The sequence below is a fragment of the Enhydra lutris genome, unplaced genomic scaffold, assembly GCF_002288905.1.
Source record: "Enhydra lutris kenyoni isolate GAN:26980312 unplaced genomic scaffold, ASM228890v2 scaffoldscaffold24, whole genome shotgun sequence".
NCBI classification, from domain to species: domain Eukaryota; kingdom Metazoa; phylum Chordata; class Mammalia; order Carnivora; family Mustelidae; genus Enhydra; species Enhydra lutris.
In genome coordinates this window covers 3,561,589-3,579,739 of record NW_019154108.1, presented here as the reverse complement: position 1 = coordinate 3,579,739, position 18,151 = coordinate 3,561,589, and positions in this window count along the sequence as shown.

Below are 18,151 nucleotides of genomic sequence, written 5' to 3'. Positions count from 1 at the left end.
CCCATCCTAACTTCAGTCAGTACTGCTTAGTTTTGCCCATTTTTGTTCTTTGTGTAAATGGAATCTTACGGAATATATTCCTTTTGTGTTTTTCTCTTTCATTAACATGATCTTTGTTTCATCCATACTGTGTACATTGTTCCTTTATACTGTGGTTTAGTGTCCACTGTGTGACTGTACCATATTCATTTCCCCATTCTGTTGTTGGTATTTGGATTGTTTCCCATTTGGACTTTTATTCGTAGTCCCTGCCCTGGTGATAAAGTCCAGACTCCTCCATCTCTGCCCCCAAAAGGAACCTGCGCATTTGTAAAGACTGGTGCTTGCCATAAGCATGAGATGTGCCTCCCAGCCGCCAAGAGCCTGCACCAGTGACCTGGTGTCACCAGACACTGGCCTTGATACAGGTCCCTTCTCCTCTAACTTCCTCGGGTGACCCAGGTGCAGTCTGCTTCCAGGTAGCCTGCACCTGGGGCCCCCCAGGCCTTGGGAGTTCTGGTTGGTCCCAATGTGCCTGCCAAGCCTCCAGTCCTATAGGAGCCCACCAGCCCCTAGCAAACCTCTTTCAGGGCGCTGCTTTCTTTGGACAGCAGTCAGTCCCCTTTCAGACCAGCTGCCAGAGGGCGTGAGCTCACCAGTAATGAGGCCTCCAGGTATGTCTGTTGAGCACCACCCCAGGTGGCCACCTGGCGTCCGACACCCTCCAGCTTTCCCTTCAGGGCGACTGTGCATGCTGGAGTAGGTTGCACGTGGGATTTATACACATGCCTTGTAGCTGGGACAGCCATTCTCTGGCTGCTTTTCCAGACACTTGCCCTCCTCCCGGCTCTGACCGCCCTGACTTGGGCAGCTTGTCCATGTGCACTGCGGCCCCTCCAGGCCTGTGGAGCTCCTGCCTGTGCCGTTACCTGCTGATCCTTGTGGGCAAAGGGATCCCAGCCCCAAAAGGCCTTCTGAGGCAGCAGCTGGAAACTGAAGGCACCCAGTCCAACTTGGGACTGGCTGCCTGATAGGGTTGCTGGCTTCTCCACCACTCAGCAGTGCCAGGGGCATCTTACTGCTTGGTGGGGCCTGAGGTTCAGGCTCTAGCCCCAGCCCAGCGGGCAGGCCATTTTCTCCAACTCTGCCTTCTAGGGAACTATGAGCATAAGGTTAGAGTGAGGCAGATGCAAGGATCCCAGATAGCCCCCTTTTCTGAGCCAAGCCTGTCCTGTCATTTTGCTCCTCTCAGCTGCCACCTCCTCTGCCTGGGCAGTCTGCAGCCGGTTAGCAAGCCTTGGTCTTCAGGGAACAACCCAGGCCCCTAAAGTTCTGGATGATCTCTGGCAATTGAATGGACTCAGGGTCTGAAGAGTTTATACCCTGAAAAATATTTCTGAGGCTCCTTTTGATACTGGGAACTTTCAGTCCCCGTTTGGACCAACTACTTGTGTCCTGGGCTCCTCCAACAGTCAGGCTTTCATGTGTCTCTGTTGGAGGCTGTCCTCATACAGTGACTTACTCATTTCTGCCCTTGCAAGACAGTCCAGAGTTTTCTAGCTCTGCTTCATTGGGACCTTTCATATTTTTGAATGCTTGTGCTTGGAATTAGGCAGTTTTCATACATCTGAAAGCAGGCACTTTCCCTGGGCGGGGTGCCTGTCGAGGGCCCAGTATGCACTTTGTCATCCCAGGGGCTATAGCTGTAACTTTATGGGACTGTGGGCATCTCAGTGAAGAAGCACGTGCTCAGACTCCAAGGTGGTAGGATCTCACACCCCAGAAACCATTAGGAGGTATGAGCCAAGCTCAGCCACCACATAGCCTCTTGCATGGAAGAAGCCCAGCCCCACCAAATCCTTCTAAGGGGGCACCTGCAAAGGGACAACAGTCCCCATTTTGATGGGCTGCCCTACTGGGATCCCAGGTTTCTCCAGTGACCAGGGCTCCCAGGTGGCTTTTATTGGAGGATATGCCGGCCAGACGGCTTGGATGCTCCGTGGCGGGCCAGTTGAACAACCTTTAGGTCTGCCTCCAGGGGGAATTCCCTATTGGGCTTGTAGGGCTTTCTGTTGGGCATAAACCCTATCCCCTAAGAGTTCGCTCCTGTGCGCTGGTATCTCCCAACCCCTGTCCCATACTAGATCCCTGGCTTCCCGGAATAGCACGCATATGCATGTGCTGTATGCACACATTCAGCAGACTTTGGGCAGCAGGCCCTAGAGTCACAGAGACTAGGACTGGACCCAGCGAGTGGCGTAATGGCCTCCAGGAAGGAGTGAGTCTACCCCGCAGTAATCACACTGCGGCAGCACATTGCTGACCACCCCCATTCGCACTTGCTGCTTGATCAGGTTCTGGCTCTTTAGCAAGTGGGACTCACCAGCGTCTCTATGGGAGGGTCACCTGCCAGACGCTCAGCAGGTGTTGACGGAAGGAATGCGGTATGGTCCAGCTCTGTCTTCAGGGGCAGTGCATGTATTTGTATAGGCTAAGACTTAAAATTAAGCCCATTCCTTGTTCTTTACACGTCTGCACTTGTGTCGGCCTCTTGACCTTGCTGCATTGCAGGTATCTGGCAACCCTGAACTCCTTGGCACATGCATACACAGTGCACTCCCCCAGAGCGGGCTGTGGGTAGCCCAGCCTGACCTGGGAAACTGCCCTCCCCCAACCACCTGCATGCCTCCAGCTGGAGGGATCCCACCCCCAGAAATCACTCCGAGGCAGTTGCAAATTGGCAACAGTCAGTCCCCATTTAGACTTCCGTCTTGATCCCATCCTGGGCTGCTTTTGCAACCAGAGCTTCCAGGTGTCTCTTATTGGAGGCTGTGTGAGCCAGCTGCCCGTTCCGCCCTGGCACGGTAGTCCGGTATCTTGCTCTGCCTTTATGAGGAACATGAGTGTTTGTGTAGGCTAGGGCTCACAATTATGCCCACACCTTGTTCGACAAGAGCTTGATCCTGTGATCTTGCCCTTCCAGACCCTTACCCAGGGGCTCAAGATCTCTGCAGCCCTTAAATGCACTGTGCCCGTATGTGCGGTACATACCCCTCAGCCAGCCTTGGACAGCTAGGACTCTGCACACTGGGGAAGCTAGGTCCAAGCCCAAGCCAACTGCGTAGCTACCCAAATAAAGAGAGCCTGCCTCCTGAGAAGAAAAATCACTCTGAAGTAGCAGCTGCAAATAGGCAACATTTAGTCCTCATTTGACTTGCTGCCTGCTCCGGGCTGGGCTTCTCTGGCCGTTGTCAGGGCTTCCAGGTGTCTCTTCTTTTTTTTTTTTTTTTTTTTTTTTTTTTTTTTTTAAGATTTTATTTATTTATTTGACAGACAGATCACAAGTAGGCAGAGAGGCAGAGAGAGAGAGAGAAGGGAGGAAGCAGGCTCCCTGCTGAGCAGAGAGCCGGATTCGGGGCTCGATCTCAGGACCCTGGAATCATGACCTGAGCCGAAGGCAGAGGCTTTAACCCACTGAGCCCCCCAGGTGCCCCCCAGGTGTCTCTTCTTAATGGCCCCAGCCTAGCAAGTCAGTGAGTGACCTTGAGCTCTACTAACAGTGGAAATTCCTCACTGGGTAGGGTTGTCATTAGGCATAAGCTTTGATCTTCAAGACCTTGCTCTAACCATAACCAGACGTGCCCCCTGGGTTTCTTATTGGAGGATTCACCAGACAACAGCCCAGCCCAATCTGACAAGGCAGTCTAATATACTCCCATTCTGCTTAAGGGGGAATGTGGGCATCTGTGGAACATGGGCAGGACGGGCTAGCTACTAGGCATAGGCCTGTACCCCAAGAGTCTTTCTGTGGGCCAGCCTCTCCAGGTCAGTGCCCAGTGACTGCTTCAGAGTGATTTTAGGGGGCTGGGCTCCCCCCATCCTGAGGCTGGTTCACAGAATTAGGCTCTTGGGGATACAAAGTCATCTGCCTGATTCCAAGACCTAACCTACACAAATGTCCGTATTCCACAAAAAGGCAGAACTGGAGGAGTCTTGATGGTGTTGCCAGATCAAGGCTGGAGAGAGCCAGGACACCCCAGTAAGAGACAACTTGGGAGACTTGAATCGTGGAGAAGCCTGGGACCCCACCAAGCAGCCAGTCCAAATGGGGACTTACTATCAACACTTTAAAGCCGCCACCTCATAAAGATTTTTAGGCTGTGGCCTTCCTCCACCTTGGAGCTTCTGAGGTGTTTGCCATCCAGTCTGAGCTCCAGAGTCCTGCAGACAAACACCTGCTGACAGAGCGAGGACTGCGCACGCACAGGTGGCGTAGGTCGGGGAGCTGGGGACCTGGACCAGGACAATGTCAGGCAAGGCTGGCTCACAGAGGGGCTATTACAGGTACCTGGAGTCTACCTAATTCCGTGCCTTAACCTTTTGTTTAGAGAAACCTGGGACCCAGTCTCATAGCCAGTCTCCCTGGGGACTGACTGTAGTTCCTTTCAGCTTCTATGTCACAGCGATTTTGGGAGGGGCGGGGATGAGTTTCCTCCTCATGTGAAGTAATGCAGGTGTTGAGGATTGCCCCTTGCTCCACAGGCCTGGAGGGCCCCAGATGCCCAAAGGTGGCTGACAGGGTTCCTGCTGTGCAGGTGCAGAGGTCAGGGTAGCCAGGTACCTGGAACAGGGCAAGTGTATGGAGAGGTCAGGTCATGGTGTGGGCCCTTTGGGTTCAAGGCGTATGCCTAATTGTGGGCCCTACCTTCCCTATGAGGAATATCCCTTGAAGTCAGGCTGGAAGAATCTGGACTGCTTTGCCAAGGGGAGGTGGGGAGGGGGACTGACCAGAGTGTACTCTAATTAGAGACACCAGGTAGCCTTAATTATTGGAGAAGCCCAGGATCCAACCAAGGAAGAAGTCCAAATGGGGACTATCACCAATTTAACTCAGTCCCCATTTTGACTTGCTTCTTGATCGAGTCTTGGGTTTCTTGTAGTGAAGGGTTCCCCTGTGAGTCGCCCCAGGCCTTCCATAAGGAGGCAGTTGAGTAATTCGGACCCTCCGCCTTTAGGAGGGAGTATTACCATTGAGCAAGTTACTGCCGAGGGTTAGGCACATGCTTTGATCATCCCCCTGCTCCGCCGACTTTGCCTGCTCCTATGACCTGGCCTCTGCAGAGCCTTGTCCTCTTCCAGATGCCCGTCACCTCTGAACCGCACTTTCTGTGCCTGTGTAGCAAGCGCCCCTGTGGCAGGCCTTGGGAAGCTGGTCCCTCATAGGGTTTCGGAGGATGTTGATAATTCAGAACCCTTGCGCACTGTTGGTGGGAACACGAAATGTGGCAGCCACTATGGAAAACAGTACGGGGGTTCCTCAAAAGACTCACGATAGAATTACCCTATGATGGAGCTCTCACATTTCTGCATATATATCCAAAAGAATTGAAAGCAGTATCTTGAAGAGGTATTTGCACCGCCATGTTCATAGTAGTACTAGTCACGGGAGCTAAGAGGCGAACAGCCCAAATACCGCTGGAGGGTGGACGCATGAAGAAAACGTGCCCGGCGCGTGCAGTAGATGCCGGTCAGCCTCGGGAAAGAACGAAATCTGCACATGTGCTACAGCATGGATCGTCCTTGAGGATACTGGGCTGATCACAAAAAGACAAATACCGTATGATTCCACTGTGCTTAGATTTAAGGCACACGCCTAGTTTAGTAAGAGTTATACAGTAAGTGTCCGATAAGCTTTTTGTGAATGAACAGATGAGTTTGTGTGAACTGGGAATAACATCTGCCTCATGGGGATGCTTCGAGAATCAGGTGCAGTAACATATGTGGCAGAGGGCCTGGCAATAATAACTCTAGTTTTAGGAATAGACATTTTTATTGTACCAGATGACCTTTCAGGTCGAGGCCTACTCCAGGATTCTCAGGTTTGGTACAAGGGCCCTTTGCAAGGCAGAGCTGTGTGCGTAGTAGTAAGCAGGACACCTGTAGCCTAGCTGGTAAGAGCAGCCTCACCGACAAGTAGGATCGTTCTTGCCTGAGACAGATAGGTGCAGAAAAGTTGTTCTTTGCTCAGAACTTCCCAAAACCCTCAGGGCCATCCATGCCGTGTAGAAGAAGATGGAACACTTAAAGCAGGAGATCCAAATCTGGGGACCCTTGAGGACCTGTGGATAGAATTCAGAGGATGTGTGCACTTGGATGGGAGAAGATCACATCTTTAATTTCACTAACTTCGAACAGAAATTTAGCCTTTCCTTCAACTATAAATGGAGACCCAACTCCACAAAATAACCATCAATAGTAGTAGCTGTACCTGTGATTTTTTTTTTAAAAGATTTTATTTTATTTTATCTGACAGAGATCACAAGTAGGCAGAGAGGCAGGCAGAGAGAGAGGGGGAAACAGGCTCCCTGCTGAGCAGAGAGCCTGATGCGGAGCTCGATCCCAGGACTCCATCCCAGGACTCTGGGATCACGACCCGAGGCGAAGGCAGAGGCTTTAACCCACTGAGCCACCCAGGCGCTCCTGTACTTGTGATTTTATTAGCAACTGGAATCACTAAGATTTTTGTATCACATTATAATAATATCTTAAAATATTGTTTTTGTGCCTTACTAATTCAAAATCATGGTAGATGTTGGGTCTGGCACTAGATTTTGTTGTTTAATGAATTAATAAAGCACATACCTTAGTGTATCAGAAATCTTTAAAAATATTTTATAACATTATAAATTGCCTTCCTTTGTAATTCTATATATTTTATTTTGATGCATTTCAAAATGTTACTCTAATAAGAGGACAGTCCCTGGACTTCACCAGATTGGCAAAAGTTCCACACAATGCCTGTCACTTACCAGGAGCGTTCTAAATGTTTCTTCATAGTCCTGACAATTTTCTTATACTTTTGGTACTGTCTTGAGTCTATAATTATGTAAAGAACAAACCAGAAAGTCTGGCTACATCCTTAGGGGAAACCTGACTATATTCTTAAAAAAAAAAAAAAAAAACATTGTTATAGAATGATTTATTATTTCACTTTAACTTTTCATTCTCTGAAAAAAGTTTGAATTATATCTCTTGAAGGTATTTTGAAGACATCATTCCATTCCTTCTAAATATCTGCTCCTGTATACTTGTGACCATAGTATGTAAAGCAGGGAACTATGATTTGTAATGTCACTTTAACTCAGTGATGTGTGACTGTGATTCGAAGACCAGCTTTTCACGGATCATGCCTTCAGCTTTGAAATGACTGTGAGCCGTGATGCAGAATCTTCTTTGCTTTAAAAATGAAAAACATAAAAATATTTTCGCAACTCTAATAACGGAAAAGAGGAATGATGAATGCGTATATATCATACATATAAAAGTTGAGATGCAGCATATGTACATATACAAATATAGAATATAAGTAGATTCTTCTTATGTTCCCACTAAATCTGTGCTATATGGCGGGAGGGGAGCTGGTTCAAGCATCTGAATAAATGTGCTGTCATTAAGAAGAAACCAGGATCCTCCTCCGCTTGCTCACCCTGCTCAGCACCTGTGAAGAGTAGTGAGTTCTGACTACTGAGGTGTATCTGAAAGGACTTAAGAAACTCTTCCTTTTAGAAAACCCTCTATGTTCTTGCATAGTCACTGGCAAATGAGCTAATCTTTTTACAGTACTTTTTTTTTTAAGATTTTATTGGTTTATTTGACAGAGACGCAGCGAGAGAGGGAACACAAACAGAGGGGGTAGAAGAGGGAGAAGCAGGCTTCCTGCTGAACAGGGAGCCAGATGCGAGGCTTGATCCCAGGACCCTGCAATCATGACCTGAGTTGAAGGCAGATGCTTAACGACTGAGCCACCCAGGCGCCCCTCTTTACAGTACTTTTAAGAGTGATTTAGATATAGTTGCACTTTCAAGTATAATGGAGTAAATTGAGGCAGACCATTGTTCCCTCTAAAAATAAAAAAAAAAACAGATAAACAGCAGAAACATCTCTATAAATCTATCAGAGAACTGTTTAAGCAAAGCAGTAAGACTGGAAGGGCCAAGATTTTAGAGAAAGAACTGCAAAAAAGTGGGCTGACCTCTTCCAGCTGTTCTTTCCCTGAAGGTGTGTATGGATCCTGGGTGTGCAAGGAAAGATACTGAACATCTGGGCTTTGCCTAGGCTAAGGACCATTGTTGGGGAACAACACAAGCAAACCAGTTATGCTCTGGGATCTCACAGGACTGGAAAGACAAAACTGTAGTCTTAGCCAGGATCTCAGCAACAAGGGAATAGTGGGGAGTTGGGAGACTCAGATAGTTTTCTTCTCAAAATTTTGCTGAATTCCAAAACTATTTTGGGGTAGGAGGCTGAGATGATAAAATCACTGTTTTTCAGAGGCTTTTTATTTAGCATACTTTATCAGCAGAGATTGAATCGTCTTTGGAGAAGGATAGTATCACATACGTACATTTAGTATCTCTTACACTTAATAATTGACACTTAATTTTTAATACACAATTGTACTCAATAATCAATATTGAATATCTGAAACTATTAGGTATGCCAAGAGTTAGGAGTTTTATGACCAAAAACCAAGAAAAAATACGATAGAAGCCATCCCATAGGTAATCCAGGATTAGATAAGCAGACAAGGACTCTGAATAAAATGTCCAAAAAAATAGATGAAACTTGGATAATTTGACAAGAGAATTAGAATCTATTTTAAATTGGAAATTCTGGAACCAAAAATACAGTAACTTAAAGTTCAGAGTGGTCTGGGGAATCAGGAAGCAAATGGGGAAGTGTGTCTGTGCACACGGATGCCGACATTGACTCAGGCACGCCACAGTTGCATCTCAGGAGCATGTGGTCGGTGCCAGAATCCTGAGATCCAGTGCAGACTCAAAGGATGTGTGTGCACATTTTAAAAAAGCAAACTTTTAAAATGTTTCATATGTTTGCCTTCAAGAGTATACTCTTGGGGCGCTTGGCTGGCTCAGCTGGAAGAGTGTGCGACTTCAGGGTCATAAGTTCGAGCCCCATGTTGGGTGTAGAGATGACTTAAATAAAACTTAAAAAAAAAAAAGAGTATATTTTTAAGTACTGTGTTGCAGTAAACAGGCTCCAGAACATAAAGATGAGTTCTTTTTTTGAGAATAATTTCTCAGGAATTCTCCAAAATAATTCTAAGCACAGGTATGTTTTTAAGTTTACTATTTAGAAAATGATTGGAAAACTTGTTATTGCTCTTTCTATAAAGGATGGGAGAGGGTGGGTCTGCGATTACCAGAGAGTTTTCTTAAAATTATTCCCTGCAGATGGTTATCATTGAGTTTGATGCCAGACAGATATCCTATAGTTAGTTTCATATGCCGTGTTTCAGACCTGGGCCTGCTTAATCCTAAAGTATATCTTCTAAGCTGATAAAGATGAATTCAGAGTCACAGAAAAGATGCTGTGAATTTTTCTGGTTAATTTTATTTTCCTTTTAAAACAAGTTCGATGCTTAATAAATTCAAAACAACAACATAACCAGGGCCAGAAGGAAAACTCATTTATTATTAATGTTAAAAATAGACATGCAGGGCGCCTGGGTGGCTCAGTCAGTTAAGCGGTTGCCTTCGGATCATGTCATTATCCCAGGGTCCTGGGATTGAGTCCTGCATTGGGCTCCCTGCTCAGCGGAGAGCCTGCTTCTCCCTCTCCCTCTGCCTGCTGCTCTGCCTACTTGTGCTCTCTCTCTGTCAAATAAATAAATAAAATCTTTTGAAGAAAATAGACATGCAGTCTACCACAACATAGGGAAAAATTGGATATGACATGGCAAGCCATGGATGATTCAGAGTTGTTTGCTGGTTAACACTTGTTTAAATTACTTCGCTTGTTTACACTTTGTAAGTAAGGTACAAAGATAAAGTGCCTCCAAGAAATGCATTAGGAAATTCAAATGCAACTTCAGATACACTGGTGAGCTGAAATGACTGCGGAATCCCAAAATAAATATTTAAATATTTAAGGGCAATGATATTGACTGAGGTTTAAAGTAATCAAGCTGCTTCTGTTTCTTTTCGTTTCTTCATTTTATTTTTATAAGTCACAAATTTCCACTGCTCATATTCTTTTTTCCCCTCCTGTTATCTTGAAATGCCAGGAGAAAATCAATGCCAATAGGCCGAACTTTTGCGAGTCAATCTATAGTAATAGGGAAACAGTTCGGAGAAAAGCAAATCTATAAAAATGGAAAATGTCTTTGTTGTTTATAAGGTGACCAAAAGATTGTATAAATATTATTTCATGAGGAGTTTATGATATTCTTAGAAGACATCAAGGAAGCAGAGATTATTCCTCCTCTTTTGCTGCCTGGGAAATGAAACCAGTATTGAAAGTAAGTGACTTGAAGGTCATTAGGCAAGCAGAGTGCTTCCAGGATTCCCATGCTCTGGGAAGGCTAAAACATTTTCTTTTATTGTCGCTTCCCTTATTTTCTTTCTTTTGTCTTCTCTGCCCATTCAAAAGCGAGCTTTAAAAAGCACAGTCCAGTCAATAAATTTATTGTGTGCTTGCCCTGTGCAAGGTATAGTGGAGAATTAAAAGGAATCTAAGGGGCGCCTGGGTGACTCAGTGGGTTAAAGCCTCTGCCTTAGGCTCAAATAAATAAATAAAATCTTAAAAAAAAAAACAAAAAGGACTCTAAGACCACGTCCTTGATTTAAAGGAGCAGTTAAAATCACGATTCTAGCCTGGATCTTCTCAGCTGGTAGCTATCCTTTTGTTCACTATGTTGCCAAGTTCCAAACCTTCTCCATTTTCTTTATACTGCCAACTCCAACATTGCTTCCTTGACCCTCATATAAGACCTTGCTTAAGTTTTACTGGCCATTTTGAGGTTATCTTGTGAGTTTCCCTTAATTTCTCTCTTTTCCTTTTCAAAACCAGTCTACAGCTTTATTGTTAGTCACTTCCTTCCCTCTGGCCTCCAAGAAAGGATTATGTCTCTGTCGTGCCCCAAGCTCACCTCTGGTGCTCTTCCGACCCTGGTCCTTAGACCTCTGCAGGGACATCATCCGTCCTTGTTTCCTTTTTGGTTTGCATTTTAATCTCACTCTCATCCTGACTCCTCACTCCTCATTCCTAAATTTGGTTATTTCTGATCATACCTTGATCTTACTGCTGCTTGAACTGCAACTTCATGTGTCATTTCCCTTTACCATTAAATTTCTTTTCTTTTCTTTTTTTTTTTTTTTAAAGATTTCATTTATTTATTTAACAGACAGAGATCACAAGTAGGCAGAGAGGCCGGCAGAGAGGGAGTGGGGAAACGGGCTCCCTGCCAAGCAGAGAGCCCAATGGGGGGCTCGATCCCAGGACCCCGGGATCATGACCTGAGCCAAAGGCAGAGGCCCAGCCCACTGAGCCACCCAGGCGTCCCTACCATTAAATTTCTTGAAAGTGGAATCTATAATCTGCGATTCCACTAAAACATAACTCTTACAATATGGATTCCACATCCATAATGTTACTAAAATACTTCTTGAAGATCAATAATGGTCTATGAGTCAACAAATTTAATGGCTTTTTCTAGCCTTCATCCCACCTTCCTCCACCCCCACCAATTTCTCTGAAGTTTTTAAAAAATAATTTTAACAGGTTTTTTTAAAGTTTACATTTTCTTTTAGTAATCTCTGTACTCAGTGTGGGGCTCAAATTCACAACCCCAAGATCAAGAGTCATGTGCTCTTCTGCCGGAGACAGCCAAGCACCCCTGAAGGTTTTTTTTTTTTTTTTTTTTTTAAGATTTTATTTATTTGACAGAGAGATCACAAGCAGGCAGAGAGAGAGGAGGAAGCAGGCTCCCCTAGAGAGCAGAGAGCCCGATGCGGGGCTCGATCCCAGGACTCTGAGATCACGACCTGAGCCGAAGGCAGCGGTTTAACCCACTGAGCCACCCAGGCGCCCCACCCCTGAAGTTTTTGATGTTAATAACCATTCCTCTTTGTTTTACACTGCCCTGTCTTCATTGTTATGTCTACTGCTCTGACCACTTCTTTTTAAAATTTATTTTATTAAATAAACACTACCCCCAGTGTGGGGCTTGAACTCATGATCTCAGGATCAAGAATCGCATGCTCTACTGATTGAGGCAGCCAGGTACCCCACTCTAACCACTTCTTATTGGCGGCTGTCCTTATCCTCTAATCCCCTCGTTCTCCTAAGCCCCCTTTTCCTTGCATTGGTGCTTCCTCAGATTCTTTATAGAGATGGTAGTTGAAGCTGAGGATTCCCGTGCTCTGCGAATGCTAAAATACTCTCTCCAAGGAAAGGTGTACATAAACACAAGGGCAGACTTGACCACCTTGCTTCTGTTTTTGCATGGGGTTCACTTGGTTGGCGAGAGTGGAAGGAGAAATGGGTCTGAGCTGTCTTGGCAATGGCAGCATTCCTCTGTCCACGACCATCGTGTGAGACAGCCCCTCCTCTCCAGCTGTGGCTCTTGCCTTGTTCTGCTGACTTTTCCCTTGCCTCTTCGTACCTCAAAATGGTCACGGCGGCTTCTCTTCCGGAGGTATATCGGCATCTCTGCTTGATTCCCCTTGTGGTTTTAATTTATTGTTAAACTCTAATAAAGTAAATCACGATTGATATTAAGCACCCTAGGCACTTCTGTCTGCTAAAGTATGGGTGTGTATGTGTGTACACACACACACACACACACGCTCCATTGTTCATTTGCATCTGTAACTTCACTCAAGTTTTTTAAAAGATTTTATTTTTAAGTAATCTCTGCACCCAACATGGGGCTTAAACTCAACCCTGAGATCAAAAGTCACAAGTTCTACCAACTGAGCCAACCAGGAGCCCCTATAATATACTCAGTTTTTAATAGTTGCTTAGTCTTGTGTTTCTATGTAAGCTTGTAAGGTCTTGGAAGACAGCTAACACTGTTCACCATCTTTATATCCCAGACTTTTACAGAATGCCTGTCACTTATCTGATGGGTGAATTTATCTTCTTTGATATAGCACCCAAGACTAATATTACCATCTTGAGCAAGAAATTAAATTTGTAGTTGACCATCAACAGATGAAAGCCTCCTAAATCAGATAAGATAATCACAAGACATTAGACCTGACAGATTTCATCTATAGAATGCTTTAAGAATCAACTCCCTAATTTCTATTATAAGGGCAAAATCATGCAGCCCATTTTGATAAAATATTGATCTCGCCTTAAACATATAGCACTAATGTGCCCAGCTTCACAATTCTCTTGCCTTCGACAAGTTACACAGTTCATCTCAAAATCAAAAGATCTTGTCTTTTTTTTTTTTTTTTATATTTATTTGACAGAGAGAGAGAGATCACAAGTAGGCAGAGAGGCAGGCAGAGAGAGAGGAGGAAGCAGGCTCTCTGCTGAGCTCGATCCCAGGACCCTGAGATCATGACCTGAGCCAAAGGCAGAGGCTTAACCCACTGAGCCACCCAGGCGCCCCGATCTTTTTTAAATTCTTGCTATACTTTGAAAAAAAATGAAACTGACAATTGTGAACAATTAAAACAGTGCAATTCATAATAAGGACACTGGGGTGCTCCAGCCAACAGATTCATTTTCAGATAAAAGGTCTTGGCCCTGTTTCAAAGATTAGTGAGTAAATGTATAATGATACATTTGAGTCAAAATAAAAAGGTTAAAGTATATCTACTTTTTTTTTTTTTTTAAGATTTTATTTATTTATTTGACAGAGATCACAAGCAGGCAGAGAGGCAGGCAGACAAGGTGGCGGCGGGGTGGGGGGGAAGCAGGCTCCCTGCTGAGCAGAGAGCCCAACATGGGGCTCGATCCCAGAACCCTGGGATCATGACCTGAGCCAAGGGCAAAGGCTGAACCCACTGAGCCACCCAGGTGTCCCAAAGTATATCTGCCTTTTTATTTTTTATTTTTTAAAGATTTTATTTATTTATTTGGCAGAGATCACAAGTAGGCAGAGAGGCAGGCGGGGGGGGGGGGGAAGCAGGCTCCCTGCTGAGCAGAGAGCCCGACGTGGGGCTCGATCCCAGAACCCTGGGATCATGACCTGAGCCGAAGGCAGAGGCTTTAACCCACTGAGCCACCCAGGCCCCCCTATATCTGCCTTTTTAAATGATCCTTACTACTTTAGCCAACTTCTTAAATTAACCAGTCAACAACTAGTCCAAATTTCAATGAGAAAGAAAATCTGTAGTTTCTGTTTTGTTAAAATTTTATTTATTTACTTATTTGAGAGAGAGACACACACAAACATTGAGAGAGGGAACACAAGCGGGGAGAGTGGGAGAGGGAGAAGCCAACTTCCCGCTGAGCAGGGAGCCCAATCCAGGGCTCGATCCCAGGACCCTAAAATCATGACCCGAGCCGAAGGCAGTAATGACTGAGCCACCCAAAATATTCTCATGGTACAAAATACCACACAATTAGGAAAGGTTTCCTTTCTGTATTAGTCTGCTGGGGTTGTTATAACAAAATACCATAGACCAGATGGCTTAAACAACAGAAATTTTCTCACAGTTGTAGGGGTTAGCAGTCCAAGATGAAGGTGCCATCAGGATTGGTTTCTGGTGAAACCTCTCTTCCTGGCTTGTAGAAGGCCACTTTCTCAAGGTGTCCTCACATGGCATCATCTCTGTGCCCACACATACGGACACCAGCCCTGTAAGATTAGGGCCTCACTCTTACGACCAACCACATTTAAACTTCATTACCTAAAGGCCCAGTTTCCACATACAGTCACATTATGAATTAGGGCTTCAACATATGGATTAGGAGGGGGCGGGGAGGACACAGTTTGGTTCAAAACATCTTCTGTATTAGATTCCCAGCTCTTGTGTGTTTTTGTTTGTGATTCCCACATGGAAGCGGAGTCTACATATTGTTCTGCACCTGCTTTTCTCACCTTACGATAACATACAGAGATATTCCAAGTCAATACACGTAGATCTACTTCATTTTAATGGCTGTATACTGTTCTACAGAATGGATATACCAAACATTTCCTTCTGCGGGAGTTAAAGTTTCTTTTCTTTTCGTGTTTTGTTGTGTTTTTTTTTTTTTTTTCAGTCTTGTTCCAAAAATCCCTTAAAGAATATTCTTAGAAAATGCCTTCATACAATTTGTGTAAGTTTATCTATGGGATAAATTTTAGAAGTGGAATTGTTAGGTCAAAAGGAACTTTGTGTAAATTTTTGACATGTATTGTCACCCTGAACTTCAAAAAATTGTACCAATTTATGCTTCCACTGACAGTGTTTTTAAGAAAGCTCGTTCTTCCCACCTCGTTAGCCTCTTACCCCTAATACCACAGGTGCATACCTTCAACACCATATTGTCAAACTTTTTATTTTATTTTATTTTTTTTATGATTTTATTTATTTATTTGACAGAGAGAGATCATAAGTAGACAGAGAGGCAGGCAGAGACAGAGAGAGAGAGGGAAGCAGGCTCCCTGTCAAGCAGAGAGCCCGATGTGGGGCTCGATCCCAGGACCCTGAGATCATGACCTGAGCTGGAGGCAGCGGCTTAACCCACTGAGCCATCCAGGCGCCCCTTGTCAAACTTTTTAATCTCTGCCACTGAGCTAACACAAGGATCAAAGTTTCAAATTAGACTCACAACTCAGAAATCAGAGATCTTACCTAATTTCAAGCTTCACTAATTTCAAAGGCACCAGTAACCAAGAGGCACAGACAAAATAGGACGAGATCCAGGACTCTTGGTGCCGCTCCTCGGGTCCTTCCTGCTTTGGATGCACCTCTGCCCAAAATAACGGATGTGGTTTCTAAGTAAGGTATGCAGTCACCTCACTTACAGGAGGAACCAACTCAGTTATGAAACACAGCTCCATTACATGCTAAGTTACGCAAGTTCCGTGATATTTTCCAGTCATGCACCTCAGATCCACAGATTCCTGCTGTGTTTACCATAAACAGTCCAGCCCAAGGCTGTCCTGCTAAAAGAATTCTATAGATACAAACTCTCCTACTGGGAGATACTAGTTTGTTTACCAGGAAGTCTGTTATTACCATATTTCTAAGAATCACATGCTTGCTTGCTTTCCTAGGAGCAGTCCTCCATAATGGGAGGGGAGGGATTGCAGAGTGGCTGCTTATTAACTCTTTCCTTCCCAGTCACTGATAGATGAAAAATGGTATTTGACTGATGTTGAACAGTTGTTCACATGCTTGTAATTGATTTGCATTTTTTTTCCTGCCTTGTGGGAACAGAGACAATAGCAGCAAAATACTGAAATCTGGAAAGTAGGTGAATCAGTGACAATTACCTTAGCAGACTTGATACAAGAACCCTAAACAGGCCATGAAGCAACCCGATTTACACAGCTAAACCCTGTTCAAGGCTCAGGAATTGGAAGTGCTAGGTAGCTCTGAGCTTGATGTGAGCTAAAAACAGAAGGAATAATAGAAAAGTTGTTTAAGAATCAAATCCTCAGAATCCCTTCTCCAATCCAGTAGAAGCCCAGAGATTTAGTATTAGGGTAAAACAAAAGAGCTCTGGCTCAGAGGACACCAGGCCCAGTTAGGTGGAAGGTCTGATGTTGAAAGAGAAATGGTAAGAAAATTCAGAGGACCAACATGTGAGTAATTGAAACTCAAGGAAGAGAAAATAGGGTATAAAAACAAATACTTCAAGTTGGGTGAGACTGGAACCCTGTTCTGACCCTATATCCCGTGCTGTTTATATTCTTTCACTTACTGGTATATCTGATTCATAGTAACTAAAAGGACATTTTTCTGAGCTTTCAGATATGTTGGGGATAGTCAAACGGACTTTGTTTGGGTGACTGAGGGGTGGGGCTAGTGTTACCTCTCCCGTAAGCAATCATATCAAAATGGTTGGCAGAACTGAAGAATTATAGTTAAAACAAAACCAAAAAGGGACACCTGGGTGGTTCCGGCTGTTAAGTGTCGGGCTCTTGATTTCTGCTTGGGTCTTGATCTCTGTGGCCTGAGATTGAGCCCTGCCTCCGCTGGGCAGCGGGGCCTCGGTTGAGATTCCCTCCCTCTCCCTCTGGCCCTAACCCCATTCCGAGGACTCACTCTCAAATATACAATATACATATAAATATGTGTATGTTATATACATAACATAGAAATATATATATGTAAAATAAATTTTTTTTAAAAAGGAGTTATTCGTAGAAGCTATGAAATGAGGTGCCCCTACAACTCAAAATCATGCCAAACTGTGGTTTAAGAAGGGCTAATTCTGTAATTGCCTCAGGCTCGAATTGGTAAGGCACCAAGGCAGGGAAGCACTCCATAACAAGCAGAGTTACAGATACAAAATCAATTGTGGAAGGAAAAAAATAACTTTCGCGTCGTCTGTGGAGTCTGGAGTAGTGTCACCGTCATGCTAGGCAGGAAACAAACCAAGAAGCCCCCCTTCTAGGTCCGAGTCAGCCTCGGTCTGAGGAGCGTCCTTACAGGTAGCGAGCGAGTCTAACAGCAGGCTTTCAGAAGCTTCAGTTGGAGAACCCATGGTTCACGTTTCTCAGCTTCGCCGACCAACTGAGTGAGAATCTCAAAGTAGTGCCTGGGCATCGTCATTTTTAAAGCTTTACAGGTAATTTCAACTTTAGGTAACTGAGTTGAGAGTCATTGTCCTAGCAAGGCCTCTTTTAATTAGTTACAATGTTTTGACTTAAAAACACACTAACACTATCAGCAGGGACCTACTGGTATTAAGAGAGAAAGATGCGTAATACAGATGATAAAGGGGAGAAATGAGTAAACAGTCCAGCTGCGGTGTGTGTGGGAGGAATGGACAAGTGGAACACGAGAAAGGAAAAGCAAATCTGGAATCGTTCTGGAGTACTGCGCCCAGACTTCGGTATCCTATTTAAACCTCCAGGCCGGGGGGGGGGGGTGGCGGTGAGAGAGCACTGGAGTGGCTACACAAGGGTGACTTCCCAGCAGAAACCTGAAGGCTCGGGTGTCTGAACCTAGTTATTTTAGGTTAAAATAAGGATACGGGGGGCGGGGGCACCTGGGGGGCTCAGTGGTTAAGCCTCTGCCTTCGGCTCAGGTCATGATCTCAGGGTCCTGGGATCGAGTTCCGCATCGGGCTCTCTGCTCTGCAGGGAGCCTGCTTCCTCCTCTCTCTCTGCCTGCCTCTCTGCCCACTTGTGATCTCTGTCAAATAAATAAAATCTTAAAAAATAATAAGGATACAGGGGGAAGAACACCGA